This window comes from Notamacropus eugenii, chromosome 6 (genome assembly GCF_028372415.1).
Source record: "Notamacropus eugenii isolate mMacEug1 chromosome 6, mMacEug1.pri_v2, whole genome shotgun sequence".
Classification (NCBI taxonomy): domain Eukaryota; kingdom Metazoa; phylum Chordata; class Mammalia; order Diprotodontia; family Macropodidae; genus Notamacropus; species Notamacropus eugenii.
In genome coordinates, this window is record NC_092877.1 from 189,895,398 (window position 1) to 189,917,730 (window position 22,333).

General features: G+C 37.3%; 2 long non-coding RNA genes across 4 annotated transcripts in view; both read left to right on the top strand.

Annotated features, from left to right (window-relative positions):
- Positions 1–22,333, top strand: part of LOC140512507 (uncharacterized) — a 204,353-nt gene that overhangs the window by 12,379 nt on the left and 169,641 nt on the right. The gene's annotated exons all lie outside the window — the stretch shown is intronic.
- LOC140512509 (uncharacterized) overlaps positions 12,483–22,333 on the top strand; it is a 43,167-nt gene continuing 33,316 nt past the window's right edge. Inside the window, exon 1 of the long non-coding RNA XR_011969783.1 lies at positions 12,483–14,954. This is a non-coding gene — a long non-coding RNA (uncharacterized lncRNA). The remainder of the gene's footprint in view (positions 14,955–22,333) is intronic.

The following is a 22,333-nucleotide window of genomic DNA, read 5'->3' on the forward strand; positions in this document are numbered from 1 at the left end:
TTACATGCCAAAAGAGATAAGTTCATATTTGATCCCAGAAGTAATAGGAAACCAATGGAGGATTTTTTACTTTATTTTGTTTTGGTTTTTTGAGCAGGGAAATGAAATGGCCAAATCAGTGCTTTAGGAAACTCACTTTGGCAGTTGTGTAGAAGATAAATCAGAGAAACCTTTAAGGCAGGAAAACCAATTAGGAGACTTTTGAAATAGTCTAGTTGAAAGATGATGAAATCACAAATAATGAAAAGACTGAATGGAGAAAAGAAGACACATAGAGATAGAAAAAGATGATAGAAGAATACAGACAGAAATGAATGATAGATGGATAGGTAGATAGCAAAACCTTTAGTAAGTGCTTTCTATGTGCCAAATATGAGTTAGCAAGCCACCCTGCCCTCAAGGAGCTTATATTCTAATGGGAAGAAACAACACAAAGGTAGGGAGGGTGAAAAATATGAGGGGCAAGATTATGAACTACAGCAAGGGATGGGGGGTGACCTGAAAGTGGCATGGATGCTTGGTCCTAGGTAAAATGAAGTGAAAGCTATGAAAGTTAAGGGAATTAGGAGCAGAGTCCCAAATTTTTGGAGGTGGGAAAATAGGAGTGACATGAGAGGTGTCATAAAGATAAAAACAATAAGATTTGGCAACTGAATTGATGTATGAAATGAGGAAGAGTTTAACATTGAGGATAATGCTAAGATTGTGAACTCCAAGGTTGCTCAAAGATTGGTAAGAAAACTGATGCAAATAGAGTTAAGTTACCTGCCCAGGGTCACACAGCTAGAAAGTACATGGACCAGATTTGAACTGTATTCCTGACCAGAGACCTGGGGTACTATCCATTGTGTTACATAGCTGCCTTTATGCTGTGCTGCCTCTCCTAAAAATACATTATTAGATAAGAGCAGGCTGCAGATTCTTTAGTTAAAAGATAGTGATCTGGGACTAAGTGGTTCCAAATCCAGGCAGAGTGCCTCCCAGCTAAGACAAATTTATCTTGTGCACTCATTTCCTCCAGCTAGCCTTAGAGGTCTCTGAACCAAGTCTCTATCTGATTTGTGATTAGAAAGTTGTGTGTGTGTGTGTGTGTGTGTGTGTGTGTGTGTGTGTGTGTGTGTGTGTGTGTGTGTGTGTGTGTGTAACCTGTATCAAATTCCATTTTGTCTTGGGGAGGGTGGAATTTAGAATTCACAATCTTATAAAAGCAAATGTTGCAAAGTACAAATTAATTATTTGTTTTAAAGACAGTTCTTGCAACTCCCATTACTTCCCAATTGGGAGCATACATCCCCCTTCAAAGTATTTCAAGCATCTTTTCAAACAAGAACACTCCTCCAACTCCTAACCCCAAGAACTGTATGGATCTGAAACACCAAAATTTTCCTCATTTTTCTCTACCCTTTCCCCCTAGCATATTCCAAGATGCTTTAGGTCTTATTATCCAAATTAATGGGTGGGGGAGGTGAAAAATAAAAAGTATGAAACTCTGAGTTTTGTTCTAAATTCCTGACTTTGACAAGTGAATATGGCTTTAAACTTCCATGTACATGTTTAGTAGACACAAGGCCTGGTAATTGAGAATGCATGCAAAAGAATTGTGTTGAGAGGATCAAAGTTTAAAATGAGGTAAAGAATGGTAAAGAGAATGCTAAAGAATGCTAAGAGAGCACTAATGAACTGTTGGTAGAGTTCTGAACTGCCCTGGCCATTCTGGACAACAATTTGGAACTATATCCAAAGGACTATCAAATTATACATACCCCTTGACCCAACATCATCGCTACTAGGGAAAAAGAAAAGGGAAGTTAACCTACTTGTATAAAAAGATTTATAGTAGCTCTTTTTGTGGTAGCAAAAATTTGGACATTGACAGGATGTCTATCAATTGGGTAATGGTTTAACAAGATGTGGTATACAATTGTGATGGAATGCTATTGTACTTCAAGAAATAATGAGCAGGATGGTTTCAGAAAAATCTAGGAAGTATTATATGAACTCATGCAAAGTACAGTGAACAGAACCCGGAGAATATTGTACACAGTAATAACAATATTGTAAGGATGATCAACTGTGGAAGACTTAGTTACTCTGATCAAGACAGTGATTCATGATAATTCCAATGGACCCTTGATGGAAAATACTGTCCACCTCCAGAGAGAAAAATGATGAACTCAAAGTACAGATTGAAGCAGGCTTTCTTTACTTTCTTTTTCTTTGCATGTATGTGTGTGTATGTTTGTCTATGAATTTTCTTTTGTAACACAGCTAATAGGTTAATAGTTTTGCTTGATTTCCCATATATAATTGATATCATATTTGCTTGCCTTCCCAGTGGGTGAGGGAAGACTAGGAAGGAAGGAGGGAATTTGGAATTCCAATTTTTTTTAAATGAATGTTAAAAATAATTTTGTTAAAAAACAAGAATGCTGAGGGAAAAACGAATGCATTATAAATTTTTTGCAAGCCTAGACCACCTAAGATGGCTGGAGTAGAATGGGAGGAGCCTGTGGGCCATCTCCTTCCCCCATTACCACCTCCAGGCCATGAGACCCAGAGTTTTAGATCTACGTTCTTCTCATGTAATATCTTCAGTTCTAGATACAAGGAGTGGAGTTTCTGATTTGGGCCAGGAGTCGCAAGGATTTGGCAATCCAAGATCCCAGTCTTTGGACTTGAATGTGTTGGGACTAACGCTAAATTGGAACTGAGCTAAGCTGTGACCCTCATTCACTGAATGAAGTAGTGATTGCAGAGCAAATATCAACACCACCACCCTCCCTCCCCATTGTTGGGGTGAAACATCTTCATGTTTATTCTTGCTCTATCTTTGAAGTAAATATTCTGTGAGCTGTGTACACCTAAAGAAGACACTTAACCTCACTCAGTTTTAATTTCCTTCATCTGTAAAATGGGGATAATAATAGCATTAGACAATAGAGTTCTTGTGAGGATTGATTGAGATGACCTCTGTAAATCACTTACATTTGTAAACAATTATTATTGTTATGATAGAGTATAATTGTAGATTCCTTTATTTCTGACAATACCACCACTTCTTTGAACAGCTTAGCATGTTGCTTAAGATGATTTTCCCCATTCTATTAAGAAATTTATGCAGACATAGGTTAAAAGTTTATTACTGCTTGCGTTCTATAGATAAGCAATTCATATATCTCACAGTTCCTACGTATATCTATCAACAGTAGAATCTATTTCATTCCAACTCTAGATTTCTTCCTTGGACCAAACTATCAAAGTTATTATGAAATGTTGACATAGCCATGCCCTTCACTGTGGGAATTACCATTGTTTCCAATGCATGTATGGAAGGACATATGCATCTATATTGGTATTCCTTGGTAATGAATGCTGAACTCATTGTTGGCCAGTGCCTTTATCTGTCTTTGATTGTTAGCATCCAACTTCATGTTTGTCAGAATAGAAGGTAATGAATCATTGTCTACACATACTGGGAATAGAGCTCCAAATATTATTTCAGATCTCGTTGGTGACACCCATTTCAAAACCAATCACTGTAATTTATGGATAGAGTAGAATAGGATAGGATAATAAATATTATTTGTTAGGTGTCCTCCCCTGGTCCGTGACACAGGTTTTTGGTACACATGCCTTTCTTGGTATAATAAGGAATGCTCTGAAGCCCTCCAGACTGGTGTTCATGTACAACACAGAGGTCTTGCTTCAACCTGAAAAGCCCAGATTGGTAAATGTGTGGGGTCAGTCAATCAATTTCTTAAGTATCACTTACATTTCTTATCTCACTGATTTCTAAATGGTTCCAGAAAGTTCAGACCAAATCATACCTTTTTACTCATCTGCCTTTGGTTTTTCTTACCCAGCAATCAACTGATCAGTCATTAAGCATTTGTTAAACACATCACGGGACAAAGACAAAGATTTTAAAAATCCCTGCTCTTGAAGAGTTCATATTTTAATTGGAAGACAACATGTTACATATGAGCACATACAAATAAATACAAGGTAGTTAGAGGGCAGTTAGGAAGAAATTGAGGGAGGGTACTAACCTTTGTAAGGACAAAAGACTTCAAGTAAAAGGTGATACTGAAGTTTGAAGAGAAATTTTATGAGGCTATATGTTTTATTTTAATATATTCTTATTTTTAATATATGAAAAACATTATTTTTAAATTTTGAGTTCTAAATTCTTACCCCCACCCCACCTACTGAGAAGGCAAGCAATATGATATCAATTTTACATGTGAAGTCGTACAAAACATATTTCCCTATTAGTCATGTTGCAAAAAACAGCAAGAAAAATAAAGTGAATGAGAAAAGCATGCTTCAATCTGTTCATTAGTTTTCTTTCTAGAGGGCAATGGCATTTTTCATCAGAGATATTTTTGAATTATCTTAGATTATTGTATTGATCATAGTAGCTAAGCCTTTCATAGTTATTGTCATAATACTGATGACATGACATGATTGATTATTGTCATAATATTGATGATATTGTATTCTTATTTCACTTTGCATCAATTCATATAAATCTTCCCAGATTTTGATGAAACTATCCTGTTAATCATTTCTTACAGCACAATTCCATCATGATCATATGCCACAACCTGTTTATCATTCACCAATTGATGGCCGTAACCTCAATTTCCAATGCATTACCACCACAGAAAGAACTGCTCTAAATATTTTTGTTCATATAGGTCCTTACAGACCTAGTAGTGATACTGAGGAGTCAAAGGGTATGCACCATTTAATAGCCCTTTGGGCATAATTTTGAATTGTTCCTCAGAATGATTGGAACAGTTCACAACTCCACCAACAGTGCATTATTGCTTTATCCACATCCTTTCTAGTATTTGTCATTTTCTTTTTCTGCCGTGTTAGACAATTTGATAGGTGTGAGTTGTTTTAATTTGCATTTCTTTAATTACTTTAAGTAGTTGTTTAAAGCATATTTTTCATGTGATTGTTGATAGCTTTTCATTCTTTTTCTGAAAACTTCTGGGTCATGTCCTTTGACCATTTATCAGTTGGAGAATGACTCTTATTTTTATGACTTTGGTGCAGTTCCCTATGTATTTGAGAAATTAGACTTTTATCAGAGAAACTTGTGGCAAATTTTTCTTGCTTTCCTTCTAATTTTGGTAGCATTGGCTTTGTTTGTGCATTTTTAAAAAAAATTTCTTGTAATCAAAATTGTTCATTTTACTTCCTGTGATCCTTTCTTTCTCATGTTTGGTCTTAAACTCTTCCCTTACCCATAGATCTAACAGGTAGATTTTTCCCATGCTCCCTTAATTTGCTTATGATATCACCCTTCATGTCTAAATCACATACCTATTTTTACCTTATTTTAGTATACTGGATGAGATGTTGTTCTATACCTAGTTGCTACCAAACTGCTTTTCAGTTTTCCCAGCAATTTTTGTCAAATGCTGAGTTCTTTTCACAAAATCTGGGGTCTTTGTGCTTATCAAACGCTAGGTTAGTTGTTACATTTACTGTTGCATATTGTGTATCTAATATATTTCACTGATCCATCACTTTATTTCTTAAACAGTATCAGCTTGTTTTGATGACTATTGCTTTGTAATATAGTTTAAAATCTGGTACTACCAGGCCACTTTCCTTCACATTTTTCTTCATTAATTCTCTTGATATTCTTCACCATTGGTTCCACCAGATGAATTTTTTTCTTAGCTCGCTAAAGTAATTCTTTGGTAGTTTGATTAGTACAAATCTGAGATCCTTTTAACCTTTTCACACATATGATGAGATCATTTAGATCCAAGAGCACATCCAAGGAATTCATGTCTTTGATCTAAAAGGTGGACACCCCCAACCAAATCCACTGCTGGCACATACTCAGATTAATAGAACAACACTGGCCTTTTCTTTTTATTCTACCATGGGGATTTGATAGTGTTCACTATACCTTTGTTTTTGTTGTTTTTCACTGTATATTTGCAACATTAAAAAAATACCTACTGCCCTAGAGACTAACCTGGGCATCACAAGTTATTGTCATTGTGTACTGACTCACTTTAGAGCCATCTAATCTAAATTCTAATTGAGCATAGAGCATAGAGATCATTTTAATTTTTTCTGTACTGCCTCTATGGACTGTAAAACTCTGTTGATGCCATTGGCTAACCTGTTCTTTAGGTTCCTGAGGTCATCCAACTCTAAAAGGGCAATTTTGTTAGCCTGCTCTCAACAAGGTCAGGAGTCTTTGGGATTTTTTGTTCTGAATTTCTTCTTAGGCACACCCGACATGCAAAGAAAACATATGGATTTCTTTCTCAGATGATCCTTCTATTTCTAAGGCATTTGGAGAGTCTGCAAAGTCAAAATTATCTACCTCTAAGATGAAGTATTCTTCAGTATTGTGAGCCCTATACTGTCTTCCTCTGAGTTTTCTTGCAGGATACGTGGATCATCAGGATGTTTGGACATTTTTTATAATAGGTAGAAAAAAGAAAAACAGTTCAGTAAAAATAACAAGTTCATGAAAAAAATGTATGAAAATTTATACAGTGTTCTTTACCCATATTTTACCACTTCTACAAAGAAGAGAGGGAAATACATTTTTATATTTTTTCTTTGGGGCTACACTGTCATTATAATTTTATAACACTCAATTTCCATATTTTATTGCTGTTACTAATGCTCTTTCCTTTTTCATCATTGCAATCATTTTGTTTATTTTTCCTGATTTGTTTACTACACTTTGTATCAATTCATATATTATTTCCTGACTCTCTCTATTTTTTAACATTTATTATTACTTACAACATATATTATATGTACATATATTATTACTTACAGCATATATTATAGTACATTTCCCTACCATAATATATTTATCCATTTTAGAATTATTTCCAGATCATTGTCACTATAAACAGGTATTGCTATAAAATATTTAGTGTAGATGTGACCTTGTCTTATCTTTGACCTCTTGGAGGGATATAGAGGTAAGAGTGGTATCTCTGGATCAAAGTTATGCACATTTTCATCATTTTCTTAGCATAATTATAAACAGCTTTTCAAAATGGACCAATTGATAAGCTACACTAGTTCCAAAACTGACTTCCATCTTTTATCATATTTGTTAATTTGTTGGATGTTCAGGAAATCTAAAAGCTATTTTGATTTGCATTTCTATTGCAATTAGTGATTTGAAACAGTCTTTGGCATGTTTGTTAATTATTCTTAATTTGCAATTCTTTTGAAGACTCTTCATCTCCTAAGAATGATTTCCTTTTGGGATTTTTTTTGGTATTATATCTTTATATTAAATAGTTATATAGTTGCTTAAATATCTTAGAGTCTGATCACAGATATCTGATATAAAAGTTTTTCTATCCAATTAATTGTTCTCCTTTTTATCTTGCTTCAGTGACTTTGTTAGTGGGAAAGTTTTCACTGTGATAGGAATTATCCATTTTGGATAATCACCTCTCTTTTTAATCACCTCTCTCCTTTGTTTGGATAAGAAACCTCCCTTTAATCATAGCTTCAAAGCTTACCTCATCTGATTTTCTTCTACTTTTTTTTAATATTGTGACTTCTAATATTCAGATTGTGTATCCATTTTAAGTTTGTTGTGACATATGTTGTAATATATTTGTTTAAACGTAATTCCTACCAAGCTGCTTCGTTTTAAATTTTAGCAGTTTTTGTGGGTTCCCCAAGTAATTATATTCTCAGATATGTTAAATGTTGAATTTTTGAGTTTAATTGCCTCTGATTTTTCCTTCTCTAATCTGTTTCTCTGTTCTACTTTTGTGATAATCGCTATTTTGGTATATAATTTAAGATTAGGAAGTGCTATTCCCCTTTCAGTTTTACTTTTGTACTGTATTGTTTTCCTGGAGAACTTAGGCATTTGAATTTATTATTATTTTGCCTCTACTTATAAAATACCCCTCCCCATGATGTTAGTGGGCAGGTAGGTGGCACAGTGGATAGAGTGCCTGGCTCAGAGTCAGAAAAATCTGAGTTCAAATACAGCCTCAGATACTTACTAGTTATGTGACCCTGGGCAAATCTCTTAGACTTGTTTGACTTCATCTACAAAATGAACTGGAGAAGGAAATGGTAAATCATTCCAGTCTTTGCCAAGAACCACCCTCCTCCAAAAGGGAGTGGGGGTCATGAAGACTAGGACACAACTGAACATGGTACTTTAATTGTATGTAAGTAAAGTCAACAATCATTTACTTATTATGCATCTGGCACTGTATTAATGTCTGAGAATACAAATATAATAAAAAAGAGATAAGATTTCTGCCCTCAAGAAGTTTACATTATGATCAAGGAAGACAACATATAAAAGGGAGCGAGAAAATCAAGTTGAGAGGTGGGAAATTTGCAGAATATATCTGCACTGAAATATGCTGGCAAAACCAAGAGAGTCAGAATCAGAGCCAGAAGAGGAGTAAAGGATGGCTGATCTAGACTCTTCCTCAAAATGAAGGATTGGGAAGGAACTCATTAATGGGATGATGAGACCCTAGGGTAGAGGAATCTTCCATTCAAAGTGAGAAAGTTGCAAAAATGGAGGGATTATCCTGTTTGAGAAGGCAACTGAGACATGATTTTAGGGTATACAAAGCTAAAAGGAAAGTTGGGAGAGGAGTGGATTAATTAAGGTATTGAATATATCATTTTAATTGTAGTGGTATGTCCAGGGACATTATATTTTTAAGGTGCATATGAAGCTAAATGTGGATCCCACATTTCCCTGGATCAGTCCCCTGTCCCTCTGGCTTCAGTTTTATAGCATGTTCTTGCCAGGATTTGAAGGGTACCTCTCTTGAGAGTCAAAGATATCTCCCTGAAAAGCACTGTCATTTAACATATTGAAGTTTTGGCTAATAGTCAATTCTCCTCCCTGAAGGCTAGCCCCCATCTATTTCAGTCCTTCCCCCTACAGGTTTCATAGCATCCTCAGTCCATCCTTCTCTCTCATTGGCTTTAATTCTTATTTAATCCCTATTCAGCAAGACTAGTTTAGTTTTGTATTTCTAAGTATGCCCCTCATCAGTTATATCATTTAGAAACTGGAAATGTTGTGCCTGCCCCATTTTTCTGTCTACAAGATTTATCCAGGAGTTTATGTCTTCCCTCCACTCCTACTCAGCCCTGCAAAATGTATGGTACACTTATGAAACTCCTAGGGATACTAATTCAGCTATGGGAAAACTGTCCATTCTATGCTTGAGCAGTTGGGGTAAGGAATGAATAAGCAGTTTCCTCCACTATTCTCAGCTTGGTTTTGGTCTCCAGTATGGAGATCTGCCAATGGATCCCAAGTCCAGCACATCATTAGCTCCAATTTCAAGATTTGTAAAGGTCTATGACAAAACTTTCAGGGATACTAAGATAGTGTTACAAACACATTCCCTCTTCTTCCTAATTACGATAGTCAACATTTATCACCAGTGATAGCAATATGTGTCTCTACTTCTAAGCTCCTCTTTTTGTTTGTTTATTTGCTTTGTTGTTTTCTCAGTTGGTAAGAAGCAAATTCTGGGTTGCCTTTCCCTCCCCCAACCCATTCTATAATGACATTTCCCAGGAATGTTTACTCTTCATGGCATCCTTCCTCCTCCAATATATTCAGCACCTTGATCCAGGGACATCTCACAGGATCTTAAACTCCTGGGGTTCTTTTGGGCAACTGAGACTATTCAAGGTAGTTCTTTAATGCTTTTATAGAACTGTAATTTTATCTACATGGATACTCCCTGTCATTGTATATTCCCCAACCCATCCATTCCTTCTCATCTTCTGAAATGACTTCTCCATTCCCTTCCATGAAGGGCTAAGGTCCTTCCTCTAGATCTCTTGCCTTTGAATGGTGTTGGAGAAAAGTTTAATGCCAGTGCTTCTCTTAGTTCAGTTTCATGATTGGGATAAAGTAAGGCTCTTGAACGGCATTGGATACTTTACAAAAGGAGGTGTAATTTGCCTTAACCCAACAAGGAAAAGCAATACAGGCACTGTGGCAGTTAGCTTTCTGGATGCAGCTCCCTCCTCTTCCACTCCCCTTGTCACTATGTGGAAATAGAGTCTGGTCATAAGGGCAGAATATGGTGAAGGACACAGTGAGCTGAATGGCCTTCACAAAACCACCTAGTCAGAGGGGGCCCCAATTGTACAAGTGTGGGACTTTTATGCCCCTAAGTGACAAGGAAGCTAAGTTAGGGAAACAGGTTAATCAGATTCCAGGACTTTGTCACATTTTGGAGAAAATTAATCCACATCACAAAAAGAAAGGAGGATGATTGGGCCTAGCTCATGTTTGGTGCCAATAGAGTCCACTAGCTTGTTCACTGGTGATTATTTGTTTTTGCTACATCCTGTCCAAATATCAAAGTATACCTTTTATGTTGTTCCTCCTAAGAAGTTCCTAATCAAAATTTATTTTTGCCTATCATGTCCTTCCTTGCCATTTCTGTGAACCCCAACTTTATTTCATCAACAGCCATGGAATTCCATAAATAATAATACATTTTTTATCAATGGTAAAAATATGAGCCTTCACTTCAGAGAGAAGCTTAGGCTCATTAAAACCACTATATAATTTATTAAGTATAATCCAGCCCATTTTCTGTTACTCAGCTCTGGGTCCAGTTTATTCTCCATTCAAGGTATCTGCCCAAAATAGATACACTCTTGGGCTAACTCTATGGGCAATCTGGTAATAGAAATTCATCCATGTGAGTGTGCACACATATTGTTAGAAAGATCTCTTTTGAATGGACATGTACTCTGAAGTATTTATAAAATTAGCACAATGCCATTGATAAGCATCAGCACCTAAATACCTTACCTTCTATATGAAATTCCTACTTCTTTTATTTTCTACACTATTTATCCTCTATCACTATGGATTAAACAAATCCTTTGTGAAGTTATTTCTCCCTGTGTTATGTAATAAATGACATTAATAATCAGAGAGCTGTTGAACAAAATTATCTCTGCTGTATGTGTAACAATATGGGCTGTGAATATGTGATAGCCTCTTCTTTGTCATCTCCAATCTCTCCACCCCTCAGTTCTTTCCTAGACAATCACCTTTGCATTGGCCACCCCTCTCTCTCCTTCCTCATCTTGACCACTTGGTGAATCAGTTCAACTCCACACTGCCTCTTCCCTTGAGAGAGAAGAGACCCTTGACCTTTATTGCTAATACTGACCTACCAAGTAATTCAACTGGCTTGCTCCCACCATCCATTTACCTTCTACTTATGTTAAAGAAATCTGAAGAAAATCATGAAACTGCTCACCATGTCTACACATTCATGTTATCTAATCTCAATTGGCCCCTTACTGAAGGAAGGGTATCATTTTATACCTCCCTAACTGATTCACTATCTTACTCACCACAGCAGCTTTTCATTGCTCTTCAAACTTCTCATGGCTCTCTTCCTCACCCCTCTCAGCTGAGAATCTTAAAATATTTCATTTACAAATGACGTGATTTGCCAAAAAAGCTCCTGTTTCTTTCTTCTTCATCTTGTATCTCTCTGATGCCTTCCTCCACTATTTTCTGCTCTACCTCTGTCTCATAAGAAAAAAGTCCTTCTCATTGTGAAGACTACTCCTTCTCCATGTCCAAGTGATCCTATTATATTCTGTCTTCTCAAGCAGTTTACCCCCAACTTCCATCCCTGCACTGTCACTAACCTTTAATTACTTTCTGTTGCTAAGCTGCTCCCCTGCTGCTTACATAGTACTGAAACACACACATCTCCCCATTCTTATGTGTTCATCCATCCATTCCCAGTAGCTATCACCCATATTTATCTCCCCCTGTCATTCTTCCTCAAGAAGACCATCAAAACAGGTGCCTCTACTTCCTTTCTTCTCCCCTCTCTCTTTTCTTAACACTCTATAGCCTGGCATCCAGCCTCCTCATCTAGCTGAAACTGTTCTCTCCGAACTTTCCAATCATCTCTTAATTGCCAAATCTAATGGGCTTTTCTCAAATCTCATCCTTCTGGAACAAGCTTTTGGCACTGTTGGTATCATATACTTCTTTCCTTGAGATTGACTTCTCTCTAAATTTTCATGATAAAATTCTTTCCCAGTTCTCCTCCCACCTGTCTGACATCTTTGGCTTGGTTTGTCTCCATAGTCTCCTAAGCTCAATCTTTGCTCAGGTCATACTGATTAACCAGCTACTAGACGTAACTAACTTCTTTGACTGTCACCTAAGGTTCTGTTCTAGGCCCTCGTCTTTTCTACTTCTGTATTATGTCACTTGGTGATTTCATCAGCTCCCATGGATCCAATTGTCATCTCTATGTTGATGATCCTCAAATTTATTTATCCAGCCCCTAACCTTTCTGCTAAATTCATTTTCCATCTTCAACTGCCTATTGGACATCTTATATTGGATGTCCTGTCGATATTTGAAACTCAACATGTCTCAAACAACACATTATCTTTCCTCCCAGGCTCCCCATTCTTCCTAATTTTCCTGTTACTCTCAAGGGTACCATCATTTTCCAGACTGTGAGACTTATGTACGAGGGGTCATCCTCGGTTCTCCACTCTCATTTCCAAATATTCAACATGTTGCTAAGTTCTGTCAACTTTACCTTTGTGACATCTCTGTACCCTCTTCTCTTTTCTGATGCTGGAGCCACCTTTGGTTGAGGCCTTTATCACCTCACAACTAGTCTATTGCAATAGCCTGCTGCTTTGTCTCCCTGCCCAACTCCCATCCTGTACTCAGCTGTCAAATTGATTATCCTAAAGTACAGGTCTTATCACTTAAGCCTGTATTCAGTAAACTTCAGGGCTCCCTTCCACCTCCAAGATTGAATATAACATCCTCTTTTTGACATTCAAAGCCTTTAATAAACTGGCTCCTTCCTACCTTTCCACTTTTCCCTCTCACTCCTCACACACTCTATAGTCCAGTGACACTGGTCTCCTTACTATTCCTCACCCAAGACACTTCTCATGACTCATATCCTGCATACCCAGAATTTTCACCATCTTCATCTCTATCTCTTGCCCTCTCTGGCTTGTTTCAAGTCCCAGATAAAATTTCACCTCCTGTAGGAAGCCTGTAATAATACGCTAACTTGAGTCTTCCCTGTGTTGTTTATACCCAATTGATCCACACTGGATACAGTTCTGGTCCTGGAGTCAAGAAGAAGACCTGGTCTCTATGACCCTAAGCAAGTCATTTGACTTCTGTCTGTCTCAATTTTCTCATTTGAAAAATGAGGATAATAATACCACCTCCTGCCTTGAGTTGTTGCTAGGTCAGAATGAGATAATACTTGTAACGTGTTATGCCCACATTAAGGCACCCTATGAATGGTGTTGCTGTTGTTTTAATATTTGTTTAATTTAATATTTATTCATTTAATTGTTCATATTTGTTTGTTCATATTCTCTCCTATTAGACTGTGAGATCCTTGAGAGCAAGGACTGCTTTTTGCCTGCCCTTTTTTTTTTGGTATCCTCAGTACTTAGTAGAGTAGTACTGCTAAGTAGTGGGCACTTAAGCAGTGCTTTTGATCTGCTGGGAGGTGGGAGCAGTGGTTCTCAGAGGTGCTCAGGGAATACTGTGGTTGTTGTTTAGTCAAGTCAGCCCTTTGTGACCCATGGACCTTACTGTCCATTGTGCTTTCCTGATAAAGATACTGGAATGGTTTGCCCTTTCTTTCTCCAGCTTATTTTATAGATGAGGAAATTTAGGTAAACAAGGTTAAGTGACTTGCTCAGGGTAAGTAAGCACCTGTGGCAGGACTTGAATTCAGATCTTCCTGACTCCAGGCCCAACTCCATTCACCAAGCCATTTAGCAGGAGTTATGTGCAGTGATATTTTCAGTAAATTACCAAAGTTGTTTAAACTGTCTCTGCATTTGACTTACCCACACCCTGAAGTTAAACTGAGGAAATCCCTTCTTCATTTGGTTTAATTTCTTCTCTTGCAATCTCACACTGTGAATGACTGTACGATCATATACAAAAATGATTGTTAATGGTCATGTGATTTATTTGCCATATCAAATAATATAGAAATGTGGGGGGAAAAAAGTTTGATATTAGAGGCAGATGGTAGCTATATATTTTGACATGAATGGAATGACTAGATATGATCTGGGCTCTGGCCAACCTTTTGAGAGAGTACCAGGAGGTTTTTGATGATGCTACTAGCCTGCCTAATGAAGGGAAAGTGCAGGAAAGGACTACCAAACGAGGTGATTTCTCTTCCAGTCTTGAAGAAGGGCATTAGACTAAAACTGTAACCATTTGCTGTCCCTCAAGTATCTCTAATGGTTCCCTTCTGGGTTTCAGAATGAAAGCCACTTCCTTGATCGGTCTGAAGAGAGAGGGTAACCTTTAGATCACACTCTGCAGCATAGCTCTTTCCAAAAAAAAAATTCACACACACAGAGGTTACCATTATAAATAGCTAGTAAGCCTCTTTATTACAGAAAGCAGCTAACAGAATTCAGATAAATTATACAGATTAGAATAGATCAAAGAAAACACAGTAGTAGTAGTTGAGAGGGGGATGAAAACACCTCAACTCAACCATGGAGAGAAGGAATGATCTCTCTAAGGTGCAGACTGATCTCAGCAAATTCTAGAGTCTCAAGACATGGAATTTAAGGGTCATGATAAGTGCTGACCTCATAATTCTGTAGCCATTCCTAAGTGTACCCCTGCCTCTTTATCCCCTTACGTGAACTTTTTCTCCAACAGACTGCAGTAATTCCTTTTTTTCAAAATATGCAGCTCAGCATTCTCTGTGCCAATCATAGGTCACCTCCACTTATATGTATATTTCTCTCTATATATATATATACATCACAAGTCATAGGACTGAACCTTAGGGAAATCACTCCAGGGTTAGGAGGAAACAAGAATACACAAGGCATAGAAGTAGAAGACTATAAAACAGGACTGAAAGGTGAGGTTACCTCTTACTTTCAAATGGTCTTAAACTCTAATCAAGTGTTTTGTAAGTTTCCTTTTTTCCCCATTACTTCTTATTTATGAGGTGAAAAGACTCATCATCCTTCACCAAAATCCTCCATAAGATTTTACAAATGAGTTTGAATTATAAATAGGTATTGTCCTGGACAGCCATATGTGGCTAATAGGCCCTTTTACTTTTGACAGCTTCATGTCATGTTTGAGTTACATCAGATAATACATCAGATATTTCTTAGGAAACGATCTCTGTTGCTGTTTCTTCTATCCTTTTGTTCCCTTTTATATCCAAGTAAGTACGAACCAGCTTAACCTATCCTCTCAAGATCTGATGTGTTGTGACTAAGTATCCTTACATAGGAGATGATGTGGTCGTATGTTAATTATTAAATGTGCTACCCTGAGTTTAAAAAAATTTCAAATAAAATTAATATCATGAGGAATTTTAATGAAACAATTAGAATGAAAGAATTATAGGAGTGTGACTTTAGGCAACATGGGATTGGGTAGTAACAATGACTTCATGCTCAGAAAATGTACAGAAATTGATTGACCACCAACACAGTATATGTTCCAGTAATAAAAAAGAGCCCATTATGAGTATAGACAAAAATCGAAATGTACCCTCTACATTTCCCAAAGTGGGCAATGTCACCCCCTGGACAGCCTATGGCAGAAGGTACATTTTTATTTAAAAATAAAAAACAAATCAAAACTGTAGTTAAAGAAAGTAGATTTCCAGGGGGAAGAGGGGGCACTGAGTATTATTTTTAAAAAGGGCAGTCGACCACGTAAGTTTGGGAACTTCTGCAGATCTAAATAATCACATCATTAGCAGCCAAATCATAGCAATTTTTTTCAAAATTATATTGTTGAAGACACCATGTGATAGTTCTATCTGGAGCTATTTAGCTGCCTCAGTAGGGATATGACATCCATAACAAGGAAGGCCAGTAGTCTTTGCTGGGCAGACTACATCTAGAGTAACTGGTTTAGTTCTGGCTCTATACTTTTAAGTAAGAGCAGTGCCAAACTAGAGGGCTACAAGAATTGAAAGAAGAAGGTTTGTTTATCTTGGTGAAGAAGAGACATCATCACATCTATAACTATTTATAGGGCTGGCATGTGGAAGGAGTAGACTTGTTCTGGGATGCTTCAGAGGGTAGACTTTTGACTAACAGGAAGAAGTCCGAGGAAAGGTTTTGGTTCTATATTAAGATGGACATCCTTGGTGTCCAACAATGGAATAGTCTACATTGTCAAGTAATGAGTTCCTCATTACTGAAAGTGTCCAAACAGAAACTGCTGTCAAGGGTATTGTGGAAGTGATTCCTACATTAGAAAGGAGAGTGAACAGATATCCTTTAAGTTTCTTTCTGATTCTTATGGGGCAGATAGGTGGCACAGTGGATAGAGTCAGAAAGACTCATCTCACTGAGTTCAAATCTGGCCTCACACATGTACTAACCATGTGACCTTTGGCAAGTCACTTAACTGTTTACTTCAGTTTCCTCATCTGTAAAATGAGCTGGAGAAGGAAATCCAAAACACTCTAGTATCTTTGCCAAGAAAACCCCAATAGCAGTCATGAGGAGTCAGATATGATGGAAACGACTGAACAACAACCCCAACTCTTAGTGTCTGAGATTCCATTAGTCAAGATCAGCTATCCCAGTCTGAGACTTCAGAGGATGTAAACATTCACATTTCTTCTAAAAAGCTAAAACAAATTGTATCACTGTCCTTTGTCCTTCTAAGTTTGATAATATACTATTGACTGAGCTGTAAGATCAGACTATGTCTGATACTGTCTACCAGGCTGAAGTGAACAGTGAGCACAACACAGCTCTTGTCTCAGGGACACTGTGCTGCAGCCTCAGCCACTACCAAAAAAGGTCAAAATCAGGGACTACGGGGAGCTTTCGGATTATCCTACAATTTCACGTATCGGTGTTCTGCATAGATATTCTAGATGGATAATCTGTACTATATCGTGTGTAATCAAATGTTGGCTGTCTAGGTTTCATTTCCCCTGCCTTGGCCAGGCCTGGTAAGAGACCAACTCCCTCTGAAAAGTATGAGAATTCATTTCATACTGATTGTTCTTAGCAGGATGTTCATTGGCAGAACATTAGAAACAAATAGAACCCTAGGAATTGGTTTGTTTTATAGACTTTGGAATAAACTTAAAATGGAAAAACTACCTCATGACTAAAACAGGGAGAAGTCATTTCTAAGCTATGTAGCTGTCCCTGGATGTGAGAATGACTACAGCTAAAGACAGCATGGGACTTGGATACTGGGGTTTGCTTTTCATTCAAAGAAACACAATCATATGAAAAGGGAAGCCTCACGTTTGTGCACAGGACTGAAGGAACTTGGTCTCTCACTTCAGTCTTCTTTCACTTGGTTTTCTACCATATTTTACACACACAATTACCTGAATTGGGACAGACAGAGTGAGATACACTATAGTGTCTCCCAAAGTCTTGACCATACTAGCATGAGATGTATTATATTTATATAATATGTTATGACCAAAAATAATTTGACAAACATTATGGAAAGTAACTACCATCATTCCAGTTCACCCAGTTTTGAACTTGAGTGTTAATCTGAACTCCTACTTCTCCTTGATTCCATATATCCACTCAATTGCTAAATCTTAGCATTTTAACCTCCGCAACATTTCTCTTATCTATTGCTTTCTCACCAGCCCCTCAGCAATCACCTTAGTTCAAGCCCTCATGGACTCTCACCAAAAGTATTGTAATAGACTCCTAATGTGTCTCTTTGTCTCAAGTCTCTCATTCCAATCCATCCTCTAGATAGTTGCCAAAATTATTTCCCTAAATTGTTGTTTTGATCATGTAATTCCCTACTCAGTAAATTAAACTCTGTTGGCTTCCTTCTATTTCTAAGTCTGGACATAAACTCTTCTGTTTTTAAAAGCCTTTCAAAAAAGTGGCTTTCCAGTCTCATTAGATATTAATCTCTAACTTATTCAAACTGGCCCTTTGTTGTATACACATAACACCTCATCTCCTGTTCCCATGTCTTTGCCTTTGCTGTTCCCTGTGCCTATAATTCCCTTTCTCTTCACTTTAGCATCATATAATCCATTGTTTCCTTCATGAAGCTCCTTTCTTTATCACCCACAGCTGCTAGTGCCCTTCTCCCTATTTGGGATTCAGCACCTTGTGTTTAGAATATATTGATTCTGTATGTGTGTATGTGTTTGGATACATATTTTCTCTGTCTCAGCCCCCCTAGTAGCAAGGACCACAGATGTGCTGGAAGCAAGAAACACTTCTTAATATTCCAGATTATTGGGGATGGATTAGTGTTCTTTAAAAATAGTAATAAAAGTGTACTTTGTGTACTTTGTAATAAACTTATTTATTTATTCCCTTTGTGGCTAAGCAGTATAGGTCTAACGGGGGAGAAGAAAAAAAGAAAAAAGAAATTTCCATGATAACTTCGTTGTATATATGAAGGAAATAGTCAGTTATACATGGTAGATTTCCAGTTTCATGTGCAATGATCTTTTTTTATTATATTATGTTATGGAAATGTTTATTTTATTCCATAAATTAAAAATAAAATAAATTTTTAAAAAAGAAGAAAAAATCAAAGTGTCGCTTCAGGAGGAAAAGAAGGATATGAAAAGACAGAGGGAAAACATGATTTTCCAAGGAGAATGGCACTGAGGCAGCTGTTTATCAGTCTGATGGCAATACAGCTGTCTGATGTCTTCTTGCTGTGTGGGGTGTGTGTGTGTGTGTGTGTGTGTGTATGTGTGTGTGTGTGTGTGTGTGTGTTTGTGTGTGACTGTATCCAAGTTGTAGAATAGAGAGGAGAAAGAAAAAAATTTGGAAAGTGAACAACTGCCAAAGAAGATGATGTTTGAAAGTGGGATTTGATTTCTGGATCACAACTTCAGAATGACAGGTTTCTGGCTGGGAATGGAGTACATTTAACAAAGGTCATTAAGACTGTATCTGCCTAGTGCCTTTGTATATATACATACATATACACATTACATATACACCTATACATACATACAAACACACGTGTGTGCGTATATGTATGTGTGTGTGTGTGTGTCCCCAGCTAGATATATAGTAAACCAGATTTGGTCTTGAATGTCTGTAAACAAATGAGCAACATTTAGGCAACAAACAAGAGAAACTAGATATCAGTGCTAGAAAACAAATTTAGCTACCTAGGTATCACACTTGTTCAGATTAAATCCATGACAAGAATATAACTCTGGATGGCTTATATCTTATTCAAATGAAACTGAATTGGTCAAAGGGGGCATGACATCATATTCTATATTCTGAAGGTACACTTCTATAAGGAAGGCTAGGAACCAATTGACATAATGGACCAGGTGAAGATCAATGGAGGGAGAAACCAAAGAAATTCTTTTGTTGCAGTATACTACAGACATGAACAGAAAGACGATGAATGAAGGACAAACTCTGAATCAATTAAAAAGCAGCAGCTGGATGTTTGTCTTCAGACATCATACTTGCTGGATCAGTGACTATCGTGTGGAGGAATTAACTCTTTTAGCTCCGAAACTCCTGCCTTGGGGATCCCAGGGTCCTAATTGGCAAATGACTCATTTGGCCCACTCCATCAAGCCAGCTGTTCCAGATGTGCTTCATTTTCCTCTCCTGCCATCTTGTCTCCAGCTGTCTTACCACTTCACTCATACCTTCAGCCACCCCTGCCACCTTCCAGGTCTAGAATCATAACCATCCCCTCTCTGTCACTGTAACTAGAAAAGGTTTGTTGTCTACTCTCCTGTGATTCCTTCTGTCACATTTCAAACTAAAATATTTCTCCAAGGTCACCCATCCCCTATATGTATCATCTCTCTCCTTAGAATATAATCTTTTTGAGGGCTGAGGTGACAGCCTCAAAGAGGACACGTTTTGGCTTTTGTGTCTCTGTCACTTAGTATAGAGCTCAGCCCCCAGTGTTTGATAAGTGTTCATTGCTGTTTGCTTATCTAATAATTCACAAGTAGGAAATGATGTGATCACTTAGAATTCTATCTGAAAAAGGTCTAGGGGTTTTTAGCAAACTGCAAAGTCAATGAAAGTAGCAATCTTTTTAAAATTATTATACCATGTTATGGAAGTGTTTGTTTTATTCCATAAATGAAATGAAAATTGTTCCTGCCCTGAAGAGGTTTGCCTTCTGCTATGGGAAAACAAAATGTACACAGAGAAGTAAAGGCAATCTAGTCACAAAATAAATACAAAGTTATTTATCACAGCCAGAAAAACCTAATGTAACCTTGGTCTGCCTTAAAAGTTTCATGGCTTCCAGGAATAGGGAGCTGGTATTCTAATTGCTCAGTATGTCTGGAATGTGGTTAAGTCTGCTATAACTGACAAACCTGTTTTCAGTGCACTATGCAAAATCAGACAAGAAAACCTTCAGAGCTTATAGGTTTGGGGTATAACACTCTTTATCAGTGGCACATAGCAAAGACAGGAACCTAATAAAATGGCAGCACATTGTTATACATAAATGCTACAATTAATATTGCCTATGGTAGAAGGAGTGGTATAGAGCATCCCTTCTCCACTTAGAGTTCCTACTGCAACAGAAAGAAATAAAGATGGTGCTTAACCTTGGCAAAGACCTAAAGTTTGCTTCTGAAAGGGGGCATCTGAAAGCTTACAGCTTGGGAATGATTGGGAAGCAGTGAGATTTTCTGCATGCTTTTTTTCTTCTTAAGGAAGAAATTGAGCAGAAGAAAACTCAAAATGTGAGCTATGCTTAAAATGTTCCCTAATATATCAATCATTTTGTAACAAATTTGAATTTTTGAAACATGAGTTATAACAGAATTGACATTACATGTTCAGAACAATTTAGGAAGGGCATTGAGGCTACTAGGCGGCACAGTGGATAAAAGTTCTCAGATAATTACTGGCTGTGGACCCTAGGCAAGTAAATCTCAGTTTGTCTTAGTTCCCTCTTCTGTAAATTGGGGATAATAATAGCACCTACTGGCTAGCACAGTTGTAAAGATCCAATGGCATAATATTTGTAAAGGACTTAGCATTTGCCTGGCACATAGTCAGTGCTCAATAAATTCTTGTTACAGCTAAATCAAAAATCTAATTAGCTAGAGAATAGTATTATACTAGAATTGGTTGAAGAAACTAAGTATGTTTGGCCTGGAGAAGACTCAAAGGGGTAATGATTACTGTGTTCATGTGAAAGTCTGTCATGTGGAAGAGACACTAGACCCATACTCCTTGGCCACAAAGGGAAGAACCAGGAGCAATCAGTACAGGTTACAAAGAGTCAAACTCAGGCTTTATCTAAGGAAAATCTAATAATCACATGTAGCCAGAAGTCAAATAGGCTGTCTCGGAATATAGACGTCCTTCCTCTTTGGAAGTCTTTGGATAGTTTGATAGTATGACGTAATAAAATATCTTTTTTTGTTGTTCAGATCTTGAGCTGCTGAGACAGATCCTCTATAAAATTTTATGATTTTATGAACTTGACTGATAGTTAAATCAGTTCAAATATGAACCAGATATTCACATCTTCAGTCCTAGAATATCTACCATTATATCCTCTGCACTTTTCCTCCACAGACGCTAAACACTCTGAATGACATTATACAAAGTAATTCTCCACCAACTCACTCTCCCTCCCCCAGACAGACACAAAAATAACTTTGTATTTATTTTGTGACTATATTGTCTTTACTTAATTGTGTTCATTTTGTTTTCTGATAGTAGAAGGAAAACTTCTTCAGGGCAGGAACAATTTTCATTTTTTTTTTTATATCCATACTGCCTGGTATAGTTACTGGGACATTTGTCATTGTTGAGTCATTCCAGAGGTGCTGGACCCTTTGTGAACCCATCTAGGGTTTTCTTGGCAAAGATGCTGGAGTGATTTGCCATTTCCTTCTTCATCTCATTTTACAGATGAGGAACTGGGGCACACAGGGGTAAGTGATTTGCCCAGGATCATACAGCTTGTAAGTGTCTGAGGTCAGATTTAAACTCAGGTTCTCCTGAATCCAGGGCAAATGTGCCACCTATCAGCCCTCCTGGGACATAGGAGGCAGCTAATAAATGCCTTTTGAATTGAATTTTTTGGTGCTGACTGGGTTCAGTACAAATTATTGTTTCATGTTAACTGATTCTTTACTGCTGCATTCCTTTGTTTTTCCCTTATGGACTCTGAAGTAGTTTTTCTATAATTTCTAGTCTTTCCTCAACTCCCCAAGTCAACCTCACTCTCAGCAAATAACTTTGGTCCTTTCTTTAGTGAGAAAATTAAGGTCATTTCTTATGAGACTTCCTT